The sequence below is a fragment of the Scyliorhinus canicula genome, chromosome 1 (assembly GCF_902713615.1).
Source record: "Scyliorhinus canicula chromosome 1, sScyCan1.1, whole genome shotgun sequence".
Lineage (NCBI taxonomy): Eukaryota > Metazoa > Chordata > Chondrichthyes > Carcharhiniformes > Scyliorhinidae > Scyliorhinus > Scyliorhinus canicula.
Window position 1 is genome coordinate 163647604 of NC_052146.1, and position 17736 is coordinate 163665339.

Genomic DNA, 17736 nt, shown 5'->3' on the forward strand with positions numbered 1-17736 from the left:
GATAGGCCCCGACCCCGAACGCATGCGCCCCCTGATGGAACTCCCTCTCCCCAACTCCCTCAAATCCCTTAAACGCTGTCTGGGTTTCTTCTCTTATTACGCCCAGTGGGTCCCGAACTACGCCGACAAAGCCCGTCCCCTCATCCAATCCAACACTTTTCCACTGTCGATGGGGACCCGCCAGGCCTTTAGCCGCATCAAAGTAGATATCACAAAGGCCATGATGCATGCTATCGACAAGTCCCTCCCATTCCAGGTCGAGAGCGACGCGTCTGACGTAGCTCAGGTGGCCACCCTCAACCAAGTGGGCAGACCCCTGGCTTTCTTCTCCCGGACCCTCCACGCTTCCGATTGACGAGTACTCCTGCTTACTTTTTGCCATCCCCTACCCCGACATGACCTCGACAACCGTCATCAACCCTCCACGCTTCCGGCCATAGTTGAAGCTGTGCGATATTGGAGGCACTATCTGGCCGGCAGGAGGTTTACCCTCCTCACAGACCAGCGGTCAGTGGCCTTCATGTTTGACAATGCACAGAGGGGCAAGATCAAGAACGACAAGATCTTGCGATGGCGTATCGAGTTGTCCACGTACAACTACGATATCTTGTATCGTCCTGGGAAGCTCAATGAGCCTCCTGATGCCCTGTCCCGCAGTATCTGCGCCAGCGCGCAGATTGACTGCCTCTGCACCCTCTAAGCAGACCTCTGCCATCCAGGGGTAGCCCGCTTCTACCACTTTATCAAGACCCACAACCTTCCCTACTCCATTGAGGAGGTCAGGACCGTGACCAGGGATTGCCACATTTGCGCAGAGTGCAAACCGCACTTCTACCGCCCGAGCAAGCGCATCTGGTAAAGGCGTCTCGCCCTTTTGAATGTCTTAGTATGGACTTCAAGGGTCCCCTCCCCTCCAACAACCGCAATACCTACTTCTTAAGTGTGATTGACGAGTACTCCCGCTTACTTTTCGCCATCCCTTACCCCGAGATGACCACGACAACCGTCATCAAGGCCTTCCTCTCCATTTTCTCCCTGTTCGGTTACCCCGCGTCCATCCACAGCGACTGGGGGTCCTCCTTTATGAGCGACGAGCTGCGTCAATTCCTGCTCAGCAGGGGCATCGCCTCTAGCAGGACGATCAGTTATAACCCTTGGGGTAACGGGCAGGTCAAGCGGGAGAATGGCACAGTCTGGAAGACCGTCCTACTGGCCCTACGGTACAGAGATCTCCCTATCTCCCACTGTCAAGAGGGCATCCCCGACGCCCTCCATTCAATTCGATCTCTCCTCTGCACTGCCACAAACCAAACGCCTCATGAACGTCTTCTTGTTTTCCCTAGGAAGTCGTCTTCCGGATCCCCACTCCCGACTTGGCTGGCCACACCCGGGCCCATCTTGCTCCGGAAGCACGTGCGGGTGCAGAAGTCCAACCCGTTGGTGGAACAAGTCCAGTTACTCCACGCTAACCCGCAGGATGCGTACGTGGAATATCCCGATGGTCGGCAGGACACGGTCTCCCTTCGAGACCTGGCACCCGCCGACGTGCGGCCCCAACCCCCCACATCAACACCCTCCGCCCAGTCCCACCCCTCCCTGGCACCCCCGCGACCCAGCGCACAGGAACCCCCTCCCCCAGCCAGAGCTTCGCTAACACCGACCACGGGTACGGACACAGGATCACGACCGCCGCTCCCGTAGTCAAAGACGGCCACCGGCCCGACGTCACCGGCACCGGTGCAACGGTCCAGCAGAACATCGAGGGCGCCCGACAGACTGATCGCGTCTATCTGATGTTCCACTGGACTTTTATTGGACTCCTTGTGTCATTCAGAGATCCAATGTACAAGTTGCACATGTTTTTTGTTTTTTTTTCTAATTATGTACTGTTCATAGCTTGTATCTTGTCGTCGCGAGCCAGTGGCCAGCCGCCATTTGCCTCGGTACACCTCGTTCTCTCTAGTCATACCACCAGTCCAACAGCCCCCCCCCCCTTACTCCTGCAGCCCCCCCTCCCCGGCTTCTTTTTCCACAAGGGGTGAATGTGGTGGTATAACTAGGAGGTTAAAGGTACCTATCTGCCATTGGCTCAGGTCGGTCATGTGCCTCTCTGCTGATTGGTTGAGGCTAGTCATGTGACTGTTCACCCATTGGCCGAGAGGCAAGTAGTCCCGCCTAAGAGGCATGGTATAAGAACCCGAAGGACCCGGCAGTCGGCCTTCCTCTGTAAGTCGACTGTCGGGCACACAACTAGTTGATTAAAGCCTGATAAATGGAACTTCTTCATGACTCAAGTTCAATTGATGGTACATCAGCCAGCTCTTTAGTTTTGCTGACATTGAGGGAGAGATTGTTGTCGTTACACCACTCCACTAGGTTCTTTAACTCCCTCCTGTATTCTGACTCCCCATTGTTCGAGATCCGACCCACTATGGCCGTGTCGTCAGCAAACGTGTAGATAATAATAATCTTTATTGTCACAAGTAGGCTTACATTTACACTGCAATTAAGTTACTGTGAAAAGCCCCGAGTTGCCACATTTTGGCGCCTGTACGGGTACACAGAGGGAGAATTCAGAACGTCCAATCCACCTAACAGCACATGTTTTGGGACTTGTGGGAGGAAACCGGAGCACCCGGAGGAAACACACGCAGACACGGGGAGAACATGCAGACTCCACACAGACAGTGACCCAAGCCGGGAATCGAACCTGGGACTCTGGAGCTGTGAAGCAACAGTGCTACCCACCGTGCTATAGTTGGAGCCACATTTTGCCACGCAATCTTGTGTGTTTACGGAATATAGTAGGGGGCTAAGTACAAGGTGTGGTTTATTCTTACTGATTGTGGTCTATGGGTCAAATGGTCAAGGATCCAAATGCAGAGGAGGAGCCAAGTCCTAGGTTTTGGAGCTTTGATGTGAGCTTGGCTGGGATTATAGTGATGAAGGCAGAGCTGCAGTCAATAAATAGGAGTCTGATGTAGAAATCCTTGTTGTCGAGATGCTCCAGGGATGAGTGTAGGGCCAGGGAAATGGAGTCCGCTGTGGACCCGTTGTGGCGGTATGCAAATTGCAGTGGATCAAGGCATTCTGGGAGTATGGAGTTGATGTGCCTCATGACCAACCTCTCGAAGCACTTCATTACGATCGATGTTAGGGGCACCAGAAGATAGTCATTAAGTCACGTTGCCTGGATCTTCTTTGCTTTTGGATCATTATCTGAAAGGGAGAAATTTGTAGTGCCACATGGAAAAGGCAGGGGAGTGGCATACAGTGAATTTCTCTTCACAGGGCCAGTATGGACATGATGGGATGAATAGCCTCATACCAATTTGTCACCATTCTATTGTTATGTGCAATTTAAGCTGCCGGACTGAACAAAGGCTGTAAAAGAAGGCTCATCTACTTCACCGGCATCAAAACAGTATGAACCCTCAAGGGAAAGCATAACTCCAGGAAACAAAGTATTGACAGAGAATATTCACTGCCAATGCTACCGATTTCAGTCCTGTTCTGGGTCTTGCTCCTCAACACAGTCACTCCCCAGGCTTATTCAGCTGCCTAGCCCCTGGCTGCAGTCCTGTTCTCTCACTCTCTCTCTCATGAGCCCGCATGGCTGCTGCCAGCGGGTTTGACCAGGTGTCCAATTCTCTTCCTGGCTGGTTAGCCACTCTCAGGGGCTTCAATATAAAAGCAAATTACTGTGGATGCTGGAACTAGAGAAAATACTGGACAGTGTCAGTAGGTCTGGGATCATCTGTGGAGAGGGAACAGAGCTTCGTTGATGAAGAGTCTTCCAGACTTGACATGTCAACTCTGTTCTCAGGGGCTTCAAGCTGCCTGAGGCTGGTGTCACACTGCCATTCACATCCCTGGCTTTTCTTGGCCTTGGCCTTGCTGCCTTCTCCTTCGCCTCACTGCATCTGGCTCAGCCCCCAGCTTGTCAGACATTGTTCCCTGCAGGGTGATGCCCCCAGGGGCTGACCAGATTCCCTGCTGAGTGAACACTCCCAAGTTACAAACCCCTCTGTTGTTAAATGCAAGGGTCTCCCAAAACCCAGAAGGGTAACTTGGAACGTGTTTCGTAGTGGTGTGTGTATTTTTTTGGTATAATGTGAGGAATGATATGCAACCCAATGAGGAACAGCCTACTCATTGTGTAAACAATTAATAAAGAATGTTGATTGACTTAAAGAAGATAAAAACACACAAGATAAGAAGGATTATAATATACTCTTGACGCTTATGTATACTGATGACTATACATACAGATGTTACATGAAACTATCCCTTGGTCCCCAACTGCCTAAGTTACCTGAACTCCAAGACATCCCTTTTTGCCAAACAACATCCAATAATCAGTAACTAAATCCAGCAAATTAATACCACAATCAGGTTAAGGAAATAGTCTTCAGATTCAACAAAGGCAGAAAATGGCAGCTTCTTTCAGGAGACAATATATCTGCAACTTGCTGCAGTTCTGATGTTAGCAGTCTCTCTCTCTCCCCCTTTCCTTAGTTAGTGTTCTACAGTTATACTATTTCTTTCCCTTTGATGTTATTCATCCTGTGGAGTTGGCTTTTGGCAGGTACGTGTTGATTCCCTTATCTCCTTTGAAGTTACTATCTCTATAGCCCCATTGTTTTCTCTGATTACATATGCCAAATACTTATTTTCCACTGACAGGTAAATTCTCATCTCATCCTTCCTCCAGACATCTGTCTAATCAATTCCCCGTTTCACTTTTTTTTCCCCAAATCTTAGCACATTCCCTCTTTTTAACAATGAAATATCTTAATTTGAAAAATGATTTTTCGACCATTTCTTATTGGTTCTACCCTTATCAACCATTACAAAAATGTCATAGCGTGCATTAACATAAAATATAGAGTAATTACACCCAATGATCCCTATAGTCTCTTTTACACTCATGATAAAGCCTCCACAATGGCGTCTCTCTCCTGGTAACGTGAATGATTTTAAAATTCAACGATTGTAGTTACATCAAAATAACCTCGTGTTCCGATTTCCAAATTTCTCCAGAGATTTTAGGGGATTATGGTGGGTATGGATGATTGTCTCCATTGGATCACAGGCTACATAAATCTCAAAATGTTGCCATTACCAAACTTAGTCTCTTTTTCAATTGTAAAATACGTCTGTTGGTGACGATTTAATTTCCTTGAAAAATACCCCACAAGCTTCTCATGTCCAAGTTCATCTTTTTGTAACAACACAGCTCCCACACCACCAGGATCCACTGCCAGTCTAAATTATTCGTCAGAATTTGGTGCGGCTAACACTGGTTCTGTTGTCAACACAGTTTTTAAATGTCGGAATGCAGTTTGGCAGTCCCCACTAGTACAATTTCTTGTTATTCCTCAAGAGTTCTGTTAGTGGTACTATCACACTTCTAAAGTTCAGCACGAACTTACAATAAAATCCACTCATACCCAGAAACCTTAAAATCTCATTGCTTATTGTAGGTTTTGGAAAATCCCAAATGGCCTGCATGTTCGAATCTTGTGGGACCATTTGATCATGTCCCGCGGTATATCCTAAATATAAAATGTACACTTTAGCAATTGCACTTTTTGCCAAATTCATAAGATTAGTCTCTTTTAAGCATTCAAACAGTTATTTTAAGTGATGTAGATGTTCTTCCCAACTTGGACTAAACACAACTAAATAGCCAATGTACGTTGCACAATGACTTAATCCTTGAATATCTTTATTTGTCAGTCTCTGAAATGTTGCGGGTGTTCTTCATCACAAATGGCATAGCTTTTAAATTAATAAAGTCCATTTGCCATCACGGATGCTGAGATTTCCTTTGCTCTCTCGGACAAAGGTACTTGCCAATAGCAAATATATTTTTGTGATGAATTAAGACTGTCCAACTCTTTCAATGCAATCCTCCATCCGTGATATAGGAAACAAATCCTTCCTGGTGATGACATTCACTTTCCTGTTGTCCATACAAAGTCTTTGTGTTCCATCCTGCTTCGGCACCATTATGATAGAGGAGCTCCAATCATTAGAACTCAATTCAATAATGTCATTTTGGAGCAGATATTCAGTTTCCTTCTGTACTTGTGATAGTGTTGCTGGGTTTAACCTACATGAATGTTGCTTTATTAGAACTGTTTATTCTCACATCTACATCATGCATTGCTCTATCTGTTCTACCTAATTTATTCCCACCAATACATTTAGAAGACTGCAGTAACTCTTCGAATTCACCCCGACTATTATCTGGAAGGTAACTTAACCAGGTGTGTAATTTGTATCATTACCCAAATGGATTACAGGGAAGTTACTGTCAGAAGACCCTTCTTCTTCACTCTGCTTCATTACTATCAAGACCTCATGTTTGTCCTAATCTCCTTTTTCCCAATGCCTCTTATGCATGTCCATATGGCATACTCTGTGAGGTTTACGTCTATCCGGTGTGCGAACCAGATAATTTACTTCACTCAGTTTTCTTTCATTTGATACAGTCCACTAAATCTCGCTTTCATTGGTTCACCCGACACATGTGCACTGGCACTTTCTCCCCTGCTACAAAACTATGGGAGGGATTCTCCGTTTCAGAGACGAAGTGCTGACGCCGGGATATAATTGGTGGACATCAACGACAGCAAATTTGACAACACTCCCAGAACAATTCAGGAACCGTTAATGGGCCAGCACTAATGCCAAGTAAAACATGACCAATTCCAATAAAAATGGTGTAGGATTCGCTGGGGTTGAGATTTGCACTCGAGAAGCTGACAAACTGCAACCCCCATATTAGCTCTCGACTCCCACAGACACTCATCCCAGCCAACAAGATGGCACTGGTTGCGCTGGAGGGCATCCATCCCATTGATGGTTTGGTTGATGCCAGACGGTACCTATGGGGGTGGCCTGGGGGGGGGGGGGGGGAGGGGGGTGGCCCATATGACCCATATGACCCATGGCACTAGGTTCCCAATGGGCAGACAGCAGCATGTGCAGCCGCAAGGCTGCCTTGCAGGCAGCGGCAATGGTGTTCTGTGCCCGTACACCCCGACCCTATGGCCCACCTCCTGGCTACCCCCTTCCAAATCCCCCTGGTCCTTCACAACTGTCTACACACTATGCCGATGTTGGACACTTTCCATACCCCCTACCTCTCAGCTGCCACGCTGCCTGTTTACGGATTTTTTAAACCACAAGTGAACCTCGCTATCGGTAATTCCTCCTGGTGGAGGCGGAGCAACACGGAGACGCCGGAGAATACTGGATCAGGCCCGCTAATGAAATGCCAATGGTGTTTATGGTACATGCAGAGTAGAACGCATTGATGCCACTGTTGAGGCACTAGAGCATGGCATTCTGGCGGGCGCCGGCCATGATTTTGGCCTCATGATCGATTCTCCATCCAATCCTCTTTTCTGATTTCGACGTCGGCTGACGGAGAATCCCACCCTATGAGTCTATGCTTTCCTATTTGCCATTGGGTGCATTCCACGCTGTCCTGTCTTTAAATGCTTCCTTGCCACCTCACAAGTCCCATTCAGTCTTTCTCTGAAATTTGATACTAGGACAAAAGTTTAGTCTCTGGCTTGTCATCAAATAACTTTTTTTGAATTAATTTCAGTGGTCCTCTAACCTTATGTCCATGGACCAATTCCAAAGCACTAAATCTGGTACAATCATTTGGTGCATCCCTAATGGTGATAAAAAAAATGGAATTCCTTTGTCACAATCTTTGACTCGATGCTCTCATCATTGTTTTCAAAGTTCAATGTCATCTCTCCTATGCTCCCTGTGATTCTGGATGATACACTAATGATTTATACTTGTTTTATAATGTTTTATTTCCAGGCTATTCAAGACCTCTTTAAATAACCTGACATGAAATTTGATCCTTGATCTGATTGTATCTTTTTCGCTAAACTATATCTAGCAAATAATTTGGTTAATTATTCTACCACTGTCTTGGCTGTAATAAATGGTTCTTAATAAATTCAGAATGTCTAATTCACTTAACAAACAGGTCTTTTGGGACTTGTGGGAGGAAACCGTAGCGCCGTGAGGAATCCCATGTAGACACGTTGAGAATGTGCAGACTCCACGCAGACAGTGACCCAAGCCGGGAATCGAACCCGGGTCCCTGATGTTGTGAAGCAACAGTGCTAACCACTGTGCTACTGTGTCACCCTGGCACGGCTTCAGGAAATCCAGTGGCTATGTCGATAATAGTTAACAAGTATTGATTTCCACTTCACTTTTTTGACACCGGTCCTACACAGTTGACTAGAGCTCTTGCGAAAGGTCTTTGGTAGCTGGAATAATGATGAAAGTTGCTGGCTTTATTACAGCTTTTGGTTTCCCTATTATTTGACATGTGTGACATGTTTGACAAAATTTAACTACACCTTTATATAGACCCAGCTAGTAAAACTTTTGAATCTTTGCTTGGGTTTTCTCTATTCCGAGATGTCCCCCATTGGAATTTCATGAGCCATCCTTAGAATCTCTTTCCTATACTGAGGCAGTAATACAATCTGATGTATTCTGCCCATTTTTCATCTGCACTAAAATGTATGGGATGCCATTTTCTCATTAATATGTGATCCTTTACAAAATAACATTCAGGAATACACCAAGCCTCCAATTCCAAGAAAGCTATTTTGATAGATTTGCTTTAATTCGGAATCACTGTGCTGTAGTTCTATCAATCGCTTAGAATTAAATGCATTGGTTTCTTTCCCTTCATGGCAGCAGGGTAGCATGGTGGTTAGCATAAATGCTTCACAGCTCCAGGGTCCCAGGTTCGATTCCCGGCTGGGTCACTGTCTGTGTGGAGTCTGCACGTCCTCCCCCTGTGTGCGTGGGTTTCCTCCGGGTGCTCCGGTTTCCTCCCACAGTCCAAAGATGTGCGGGCTAGGTGGATTGGCCATGCTAAATTGCCCGTAGTGTCCTAATAAAAGTAAGGTTAAGGGGGGGGGTTGTTGGGTTATGGGTATAGGGTGGATACGTGGGTTTGTGTAGGGTGATCATGGCTCGGCACAACATTGAGGGCCGAAGGGCCTGTTCTGTGCTGTACTGTTCTATGTTCTATGTGTTCTATCTTCATTCAGCTTACTAAAGATCACGTCAGATAACCTTATCTCACTTTTCTCATCCTGTACTCTTAAATCCTCTGTCTTATCTTATGTGTCTGTGACCTCATTACAGCACGACCAGGAAGCACCCCTGAATTATCTGTTTGCAATTTTCTGCAGCTAGATTTGCTACTGGCGGTTCAACCACAGGAGCCATATTATTAACGAGAACACATTTAATCCCTGCATTTGGAAATGTTTCTACTACTCCTGTAACTACTTCTCCTGTCTTCAAGCTAGTCCTGAAGTTAATTTCCACCAAAGGAATTTTCACTGCTGACCAAACCTCTTCCTTCAATATTTCTTCTGAGCAACAAATAAACAAATATCCTTATCCAACATTAGTAATACTGTATCTTTTAAAATGTTAATATCTTTCCCCATACCATTTTTTACACATGGAAAGATTTTCGTTTCAGGTACAAAATTCCTAAACGCATCAGCCATCTGCTGGTCACTCTGACCCTGTGCAATTTGTGCACAAATTTTCATCCCCATTGCTTGGTCTTTTCTCTGTATAAATCCTGTTGGCTTCTCTTGTTCTCCAATCTCATGTTTAATAGTTCCTTTCTTAAGGTTTATAACTTCAACCGGCTTTCCGTTTAATTCCAGCATGATGATTTGGTATGGCCAGTTTATTACAACGAAAGCATCTAACTTCCCTTATATCTCTCATTCCCTACACCATATTGTTTATTATGAGCTGAATTTTCTTGCCTTACTGTCTTTTCTCGCACCGTCTCATTTTATTTCTTCTCAGATTTAAAGATGAGTTGTGAAAAAGACCTATGAACCAATTCTTAAAGTCAGCAAGCTCCAGGACTTCAACTATTTGTTCCTCACGTGAGGTCTTAACACTGCAGGTTATGAATATTTAATTTCTTCCAAGAGTATTACTTCTCCAAGGGCCTAATAGGTTTTTCTATTTTTAATGCTCTCACCCACCTATCAAAATTACTTTGTTTGTTCCTTTGAAATCCAATATAAGGCTGTCAGGACTGTTTTCTTACATTTCAAAGCTTTTGTCTGTATGCCTCTGGTACAAACTCATAAGCACTCAGCTTTCTTCACTCTATCCCCAGACCTTTCCTCCGATGAAGATGCGTAGCCCTACCTACAAGTTTACTCTGTAAGAGCAGTGTCCAAGTATCTTGCGACCATTGCATTTGTCTGGCTATTCTCAAAGAAATTATGAAAATATCTGAACATCCTTTTCGTCAAATTGTTTGATTTTGATTTAATTTCATTTATTATTGCTGCATTATTAGTATACAGTGAAAAGTGTTGTTTCTTGCATGCTATACAGACAACGCATACCGTACATAAAGGGAGACTACAGAATGAGAAAAGATCAACTTAATACGAGGCAGGTCCATTCAAAAGTCTGATGGCAGCAGGGAAGAAGCTGTTCCTGAGCCGGTTGGTACGTGACCTCAAACTTTTTGTATCTTTTTCCTGACGGAAGAAGGTGGAAGAGAGTACGTCCGGGGTGCGTGGGGTCCTTAATTATGCTGGTTGCCTTTCCGAGGCAGCGGGAATTATAAACAGAGTCAATGGATGGGGGGCAGGTTTGTGTGATGGACTGGGCTACATTCATGGGGCGCGATTCTCCGACCACCACACCGGGTGGGAGAATCGCGGGAGTGCCGGGCGATTCCCGCCATGCCGCCCTGACACCCACACGCGATTCTCCCACCCCTGGCAAAAGAGCGTGCTGAGTTTTACGACTGGTCGCTCGGAGAATCGCTGCTCGCCGTTTCTAACGGTTGAGCGGCGATTCTCCGGCCCGGATGGGCCAAGCGGCCTGCCCAATTGGACCGGTTCATGCCGGCGCCAACCACACCTGGTCGCTGCCGGCGTGAACAGTGCGCGAACGCTGTGTGTGCGGCCTGTGGGGGGGGTGGGGGGGGGGAGGGAAGATCGAGCACAAGGGGGTTGCTCAGTAGGGGTCTGGCCCGCGATCGGTGCCCACCGATCTACGGGCCTGCATCTCTAAAAGACACACTCTTTTTCCTCCGCCGCCCCGCAAGATCACTCCGACACGTCTTGCGGGGTGCCCGCGGGGAGGACGGCAACCGCGCATACGCGGGTTGGCGCTGGCCAACCTGCGCATGCACGGGTAACGTCATTTAAGCGCAGCCGGCCACGTCATTTACGCGGCGCCGCTTTGACGCTGCGCCAAGGCCCGGCGTGCGAAATTGACGCGCCGCCGCTCCTAGCCCCCTGGGGGTGGGAGAATAGGGGACGAGGAGCGGCCTCCGACGCTGGAGTGAAACACCAGTTTTCACTCCGGCGTCGGCACTTTGTCTCCCATTGGGAGAATTTCGCCCATGATCTTTTGTAGTTTCCTACGGTCTTGGAACCATACCAAGCTGTGATACAAACAGAAAAAAATGCTTTCAATGGTTCATCTGTTAACGTTGGTGAGAGTCGTAGCTGACATGCCAAATTTCCTTAGTCTTCTGAGAAAGTAAAGCCATTGGTGGGTTTTTTAACTATATTGTTTAACTATATTGTTGGCATGGGAAGACCAGGACAGGTTGTTGGTAATCTGGACACCTTTCTACTTCATTCCCCTTAATGTAGACAGGGGCATGTTCTCCTCTATGCTTCCTGCACAGTGCCTGCACATATCTAAACATATCTAAACATCTCTCTATGAGTTTAATGTCCAGAATTGCTTCCTTCCTCTACCTGCTCTGGGCTCTCTTACCGGCATTTGAAGTTGAAATTCTCTCTCTCTCTCTCTCCTTTTCCCTTTCTGCCATTGCTAACTTCTGCATTTGCAAATTTCCTTTGAAAAGTTCTCTCTTTGTATCTTTTTTTCTCTTTCCCTCGTCTTCAACTACCTCAGTTTTCTTCATCCCTGTAGGTAATCCTAATTGTAAAATGTTCAGCAATTCCATCAATTTAGTTTTAGGTACACGTTACAAACTTTCCAAGGTGTTATTGTCCACTCCCAAACAAGTCTGAGCCAGTGCAGGAACATTACACCTCACACTGGATGTAGCTCCTGAATCCCTGCCATATGCATTCCAGGATCCGAATCCTCTTCACTCAGGCCAGCCTGGGCTGCCACAGCAGGTTCCACTATCCGTTAAGTCCCCCAGATCATCTACCAGATTTCTGGTTGAGTAATTCACCTCTGGGAATGGTCTTCAGCTACCGGCCTGGCATCAGGGGTGCAGCCACCGACTTTGAACTGCTTTGCCCAAAATACATTTTCCTCAGTTTTCACAATAATTAGCAATATGGTCAATAACACCACTTTTTTCTCATTGCAGCTGTCCTCTCCAATACTCCACCTCATCATCAATCACAGTGAACACTCGATGCTGGAGACTACCATGGACGATGAGTTGCTTCACCTCTCTCCCATTGTCACAGACCAGCTGATTGAAAGCTACATCCTCTCCCTGATTCTCTTCCAGCACCGCAGCAGCTTACATGCCCGTTTCAACTCCTTCATTAGGCAGTGTCGGGTTGGTGGACATTTAGTCTTCCAAGTAGAGGTCAAATCTCCAGATCGCTTCACCAACCAGCTGAAGGTGCCTGAGGCCCTGTTTTTAGATGGATGATGAAGCTGAAACTTTACATGGCTCTACTTGTCTGATTCGGGTTTGGATCTCCCTCATAACTACATCACTGATCCTTCGATGACTCCCTTCGATGATCCTGCCGAGGACTGGGGTGTGAATGCAACTATTTGCATGTGGCATGGGCATAGCACCAGCCATTACCCTCACTAGACTTGCAAAAGTGGGTTACCTTCCAAGTTTCAGCTGAGAGCCTCAGCACTCCACTTCATTTGCTGGGCCTGTATCTTCTCTGTTGAGGGACGAGGAATGGGTCGCCATGCCTGACATCTGTCGTGTCTGGAATTGTTGAGATCTGTCATTTTGCAAGTATTAAACCCTGTTACAATTGCAGCACCTCTTCGGCCGATCTTTCCCACACAGATATTCCATCACAACGCTGCCTGCTCCCTCTCATTGAGGCCTCCTGGATACCACGGCCAGCAGTGCATCCTCAGACTAGTCCTCGGCCGCCAGGGCTTTGAGGCTCTCTGGTTTTCCTCAAACCTGACCAGCTTCCTACCCTTTCTGGGCACTATTTTGACTCTCAGTTCCATCCAGTGAAGCCCACACCTCTGCTAGAAATACAGCTATTCCAGCCTCACTTGCTGACGGGCCCACTTCCACTAAGCTCGCAATCTCAGCTAGGCAGCTTCCCATTTTGTCCACCATGATTCGTATTGTGGAATCCTGCCGACTATGTCAAAGTGTAATGTGCAACTTAGGCACATGGACGGCATTAACATTATAAATGAAATATGTTTATTTCATTGGTGTCAAAGCAGTATCAACCCTCATGGGAAAGCAGAACACCAAGTCACAAACTATTTACTGAGACTTTTCACTGTGGATGCTCTAGATCTCTGTCCTATAGGAGTCTTGGCTCCTCAAGGCAGTCATTTACCAGGCTTGTTCAGGCTACATCTGCTGTCCGGCTCCTGGCTGCAGTCCTGCTCTCTCACTCCCTCTCTCATGAAGCTTCTCAGACTCAGGGCATACTGCTGGTTGGTTTGACTAGGTTTCCACTTCCCTTCCTGGCTCTTTAGACACCATCAGGTGCTTGAAGCTGCCCTAGGCTCCTGCCACACTACCACTCATGCACCTTTTTTCTTCCTGGATTTGGAGCTGCTTACTCCCCCACCCCACTGCATCTGCCACCACAACCCCAGTTTGACAGCTGCCTTCAAGAAGTGTCCACAGGAGCCAATCAGTTCCCCTGATGGGTGACCTATTACAATCACCCATAGACTCCATAGAATTCCTACAGTGCAGTAAGAGGCCATTCGGCCCACTGAGTCTGCACCGACCCTCTGAAAGAACACCCCATCCAGGCCCACTTCCCCGCCCTAGCTTCATAACCCCTAACCTACACATCTTTGGACTGTGAGAGGAAACCAGAGCACCCGGAGAAAACTCACGCAGGCACGGGGAGAATGTGCAAACTCCACACAGACAGATGCCCAAGGCCAGAATCAAACCTGGGTCCCTGGTGCTGTGAAGCAGCAGTACTAACCACTGTGCCACTGTGCTGCCACCAACACTGTCACATGCTGCCCTAGGCTCTGCTACATTATAATTTAGAACAGTGGGGTTGGGGGGGTCCAAAGATGGTAGTGAAGCAGAGTTAAGTGTTATCAGTGCACGTACAAAATTATCATTTTGATTTTCCATTGGATCCATAGGATATACGGTACAGAAAGAGGCCATTCGGCCCAACTGATCCATTCCCATGTTTGTACTTCACTTTGTAGCCACCTAAAATGGATGCTGAGCTACAAAATAGGTCAACCGCTAAGACTGCTGGGAAACAGACAGTTTAGCCAGAACAGCAGTCTGCAAAGAGCAGTTTGCATTCTGCAGCAGCAGAAACCAGTTTGGGCTCAGGTGAGAAGACCTTAGCTAGGTGCAAATGGCAAAACGCTTTGCATGCTAATGAGGCCATCAGACTTGAACACCCACACAATAGATACATTTGGTTCTGAATGGACACATTCTAATCAAGGCCCAGACATCGAGGCACCAGAAACCTCCAAACAAAAGGACATAAGAAACGCCCCCTCCATCACGGAGACCCCCTCGCATTGGGGAATTAATCCAGTATCGATAAGAAATTGATCCAATAGGTAGAGCCCGCCCGAGAAGAGGGAAGGACAATGGAACCCCTATAAAAGATAGGGACCTCGTGTTGTCCGGGCTGTTTTTTCCGTGCTCCGGCTCTGACCACTACTTTGAAGATCCACTGACTCCAGCCGTTGAGCACCAGCCGCCGAACCGTAAGTGCCAGTACGACGCTCGCTACGCGAACTAAGCCCGCTAGAACCCCCAGTGACCAGAACGCTTGCTGAAGGTTGCAGCCCCAAGACCAGGACGAAGGCCTCGCTCCCTGACCTTGCCTGTTCCTGTTAGATAAGTATTCTGATTACTTTAGTTTAGTCATAGCTTAGTCTCTTAGTGTGTGCATGAATATTTATTATTACTGTATAATAAATATTATCGTTTGGACCTTACTAATCGGTGTATCGTCTTTATTACTTTGAACTTGACCTTGGAATACTAGTGACGTTGTCTATACGGCAACTGGCGACTCCTAAAGCTGAATAAATACATACAACAGAGCCTAGCGGTGTTAAGCACTTGGAAGTTAATACACCCCAATAAACGCGTTTTACGCCCATAGTAAAACGTGCAACAACTTGGGCCTCCTCCCACCTTTCCTCATCTAAATCTATCATTATAGCTCTCCAGCCTCTTCTCCCTCATATACTTGTCTATTTTCCCCCTAAATGTATCTATACTATTCGCTTCAACCACTCTCTGTGGTACCGAGTTCCACATTCTCTGGGTGAAGAGGTTTCTTCTGAAATCCCTCTTGTATCTCCTGGTGACTGTCTCATGCAGTCTCGAGTGGTGCTCTTCCCCACATGAGGAAACATTCTCTCTGTATCTATTCATCAAAACCTTTCAGAACTTTAAAAACCGCTATTGGTTCACCCCTCGAGTTTCAAGAGAAAAGTGACCATGCCTATCATTCCTTTCCTGATATGCATACCTAGACATTTTTGTTATCATCCTTGTAAATCTTCTCTGCACTCTCTCCAAAGCCCCTATATTCTTTCTTTTTAAATATGGAAACCAGAACTATGTTCTGAGTGTGGTCTAAACAAGGTTCAACACAGGTTTAACTTCCTGACTTTTCAATTCTGACCCTCTAGAAATAAAACCCAATATTTGATCTGCTATTTTTTTAAGGCCCTCACTAACCTGGGTTGCAATATTTAATGATTGATGTATTTGTACTTCCAAGGTCAGTTTGTTCCTCTACCCCAGCCAGACTTGCACCTTCCAACTAATAAGTGACCTCCCATATTCTTCCTGCCAAAATATTTATCTGGATTGAAATTAATTGCTCATTCTTCAAGTTTATTAATGTCCTCCTGCATTTTGCTGCAGTTCTCCTCAGTATTGACCATTCCCCAAATTTGGTGTCGTGAGTGAATTTTGAAATTGTGTTGATTCCAAAGTCCAAATGGATAATATAAATTGTGAACAGCAATGATCCCAGCTCTGATCCTTGGGGAACACCACGTCCCAACTTCTGCCACTCAGAATAACGACCCTTGCTCCCACTCTCTACTTTCTGTATTGATGTTAGCAATCCATTCTGGCACTTGTCTCCTGATTCCACATTCTCTGAAATTATTCATTTATCTATCATGGGAACTGAGGCCCGCCAGGCCTTCAACTGCATCAAGGAGGACATTGCCAAAGCGGCCATGTGGGCGGGGGATGAATCCGTCCCCTTCTAGGTGGAAAGCGACGCCTCAACGGTCGCTCTCGCAGCCACTCTGAACCAGGCAGGGAGACCAGTCGCCTTTTTCTCCCGAACCCTCTCCGCTTCGGAACTTCGACACTCCTCGGTCGAAAAAGAAGCACAAGCCATCGTGGAAGCCATACGACACTGGAGGCACTACCTCGCAGGTAGGAGGTTCACCCTCATCACCGACCAAAGATCGGTTGACAACTCACAAAGGGGCAAAATCCTGCGGTGGAGATTCGAACTCTCCACCTACAAGCACGATATTATGTATCGACCGGGGAAGCTCAACGAGCCCCCAGATGCCCGTGCACTAGCGTGCAAGATGACCGCCTGAAAGCTATCTACAATGACCTCTGCCACCCGGGGGTTACCCGGCTCGCCCACTATGTCAAAGTCCGAAATCTGCCTTTCTCCACCAAGGAGGTAAAAGCCATCACCAGGGATTGCCCGATCTGCGCGGAGTGCAAACTGCACTTCTATAGACCAGACAAGGCCTACCTGGTAAAGGCATCCCGGCCCTTTGAACGCCTGAGCATCGATTTAAAAAGGGCCACTCCCCTCGACCAATCGAAATGTGTACTTTCTGAACGTCAGCGATGAGTTCTCCCGCTTCCCGTTTGCCATCCCGTGTCCCGATATGACCTCCCACACAGTCATCAGAGCCCTGCACAGTATCTTCACCCTGTTCGGTTTCCCCTGCTATGTACACAGCGACAGGGGTTCGTCCTTTATGAGCGACGAGCTGCGTCAGTACCTGCTCGACAAGGGCATCACCTCGAGCAGGACTACCAGCTACAACCCCAGGGGGAACGGGCAGGTAGAGCGGGAGAACGCGACGGCCTGGAATACCGTCCTACTGACCCTCCGGTCCAGGAATCTCCCGACCTCCCATTGGCAGGAGGTCCTTCCCGACGCGCTCCATGCTATTAGGTCCCTCCTATGCACCGCCACCAACTAGACCCCTCACGAACGGCTATTTGTTTTTTCTAGGGGCACTACCAAGGGGGGTTTTGCTCCCAGCTTGGTTGAAGACACCGGGCCCGGTTCTCCTCCGGAAGCACGTCCGGGCACACAAAACTGATCCGCTCATAGAAAGAGTGCTCCTACTCCATTCGAACCCCCAATACGCTTTCATTGAATACCCTGACGGCTATCAGGACACTGTTTCCCTCCGGGACCTGGCGCCTGCAGGATCCAACTCCATCACCAC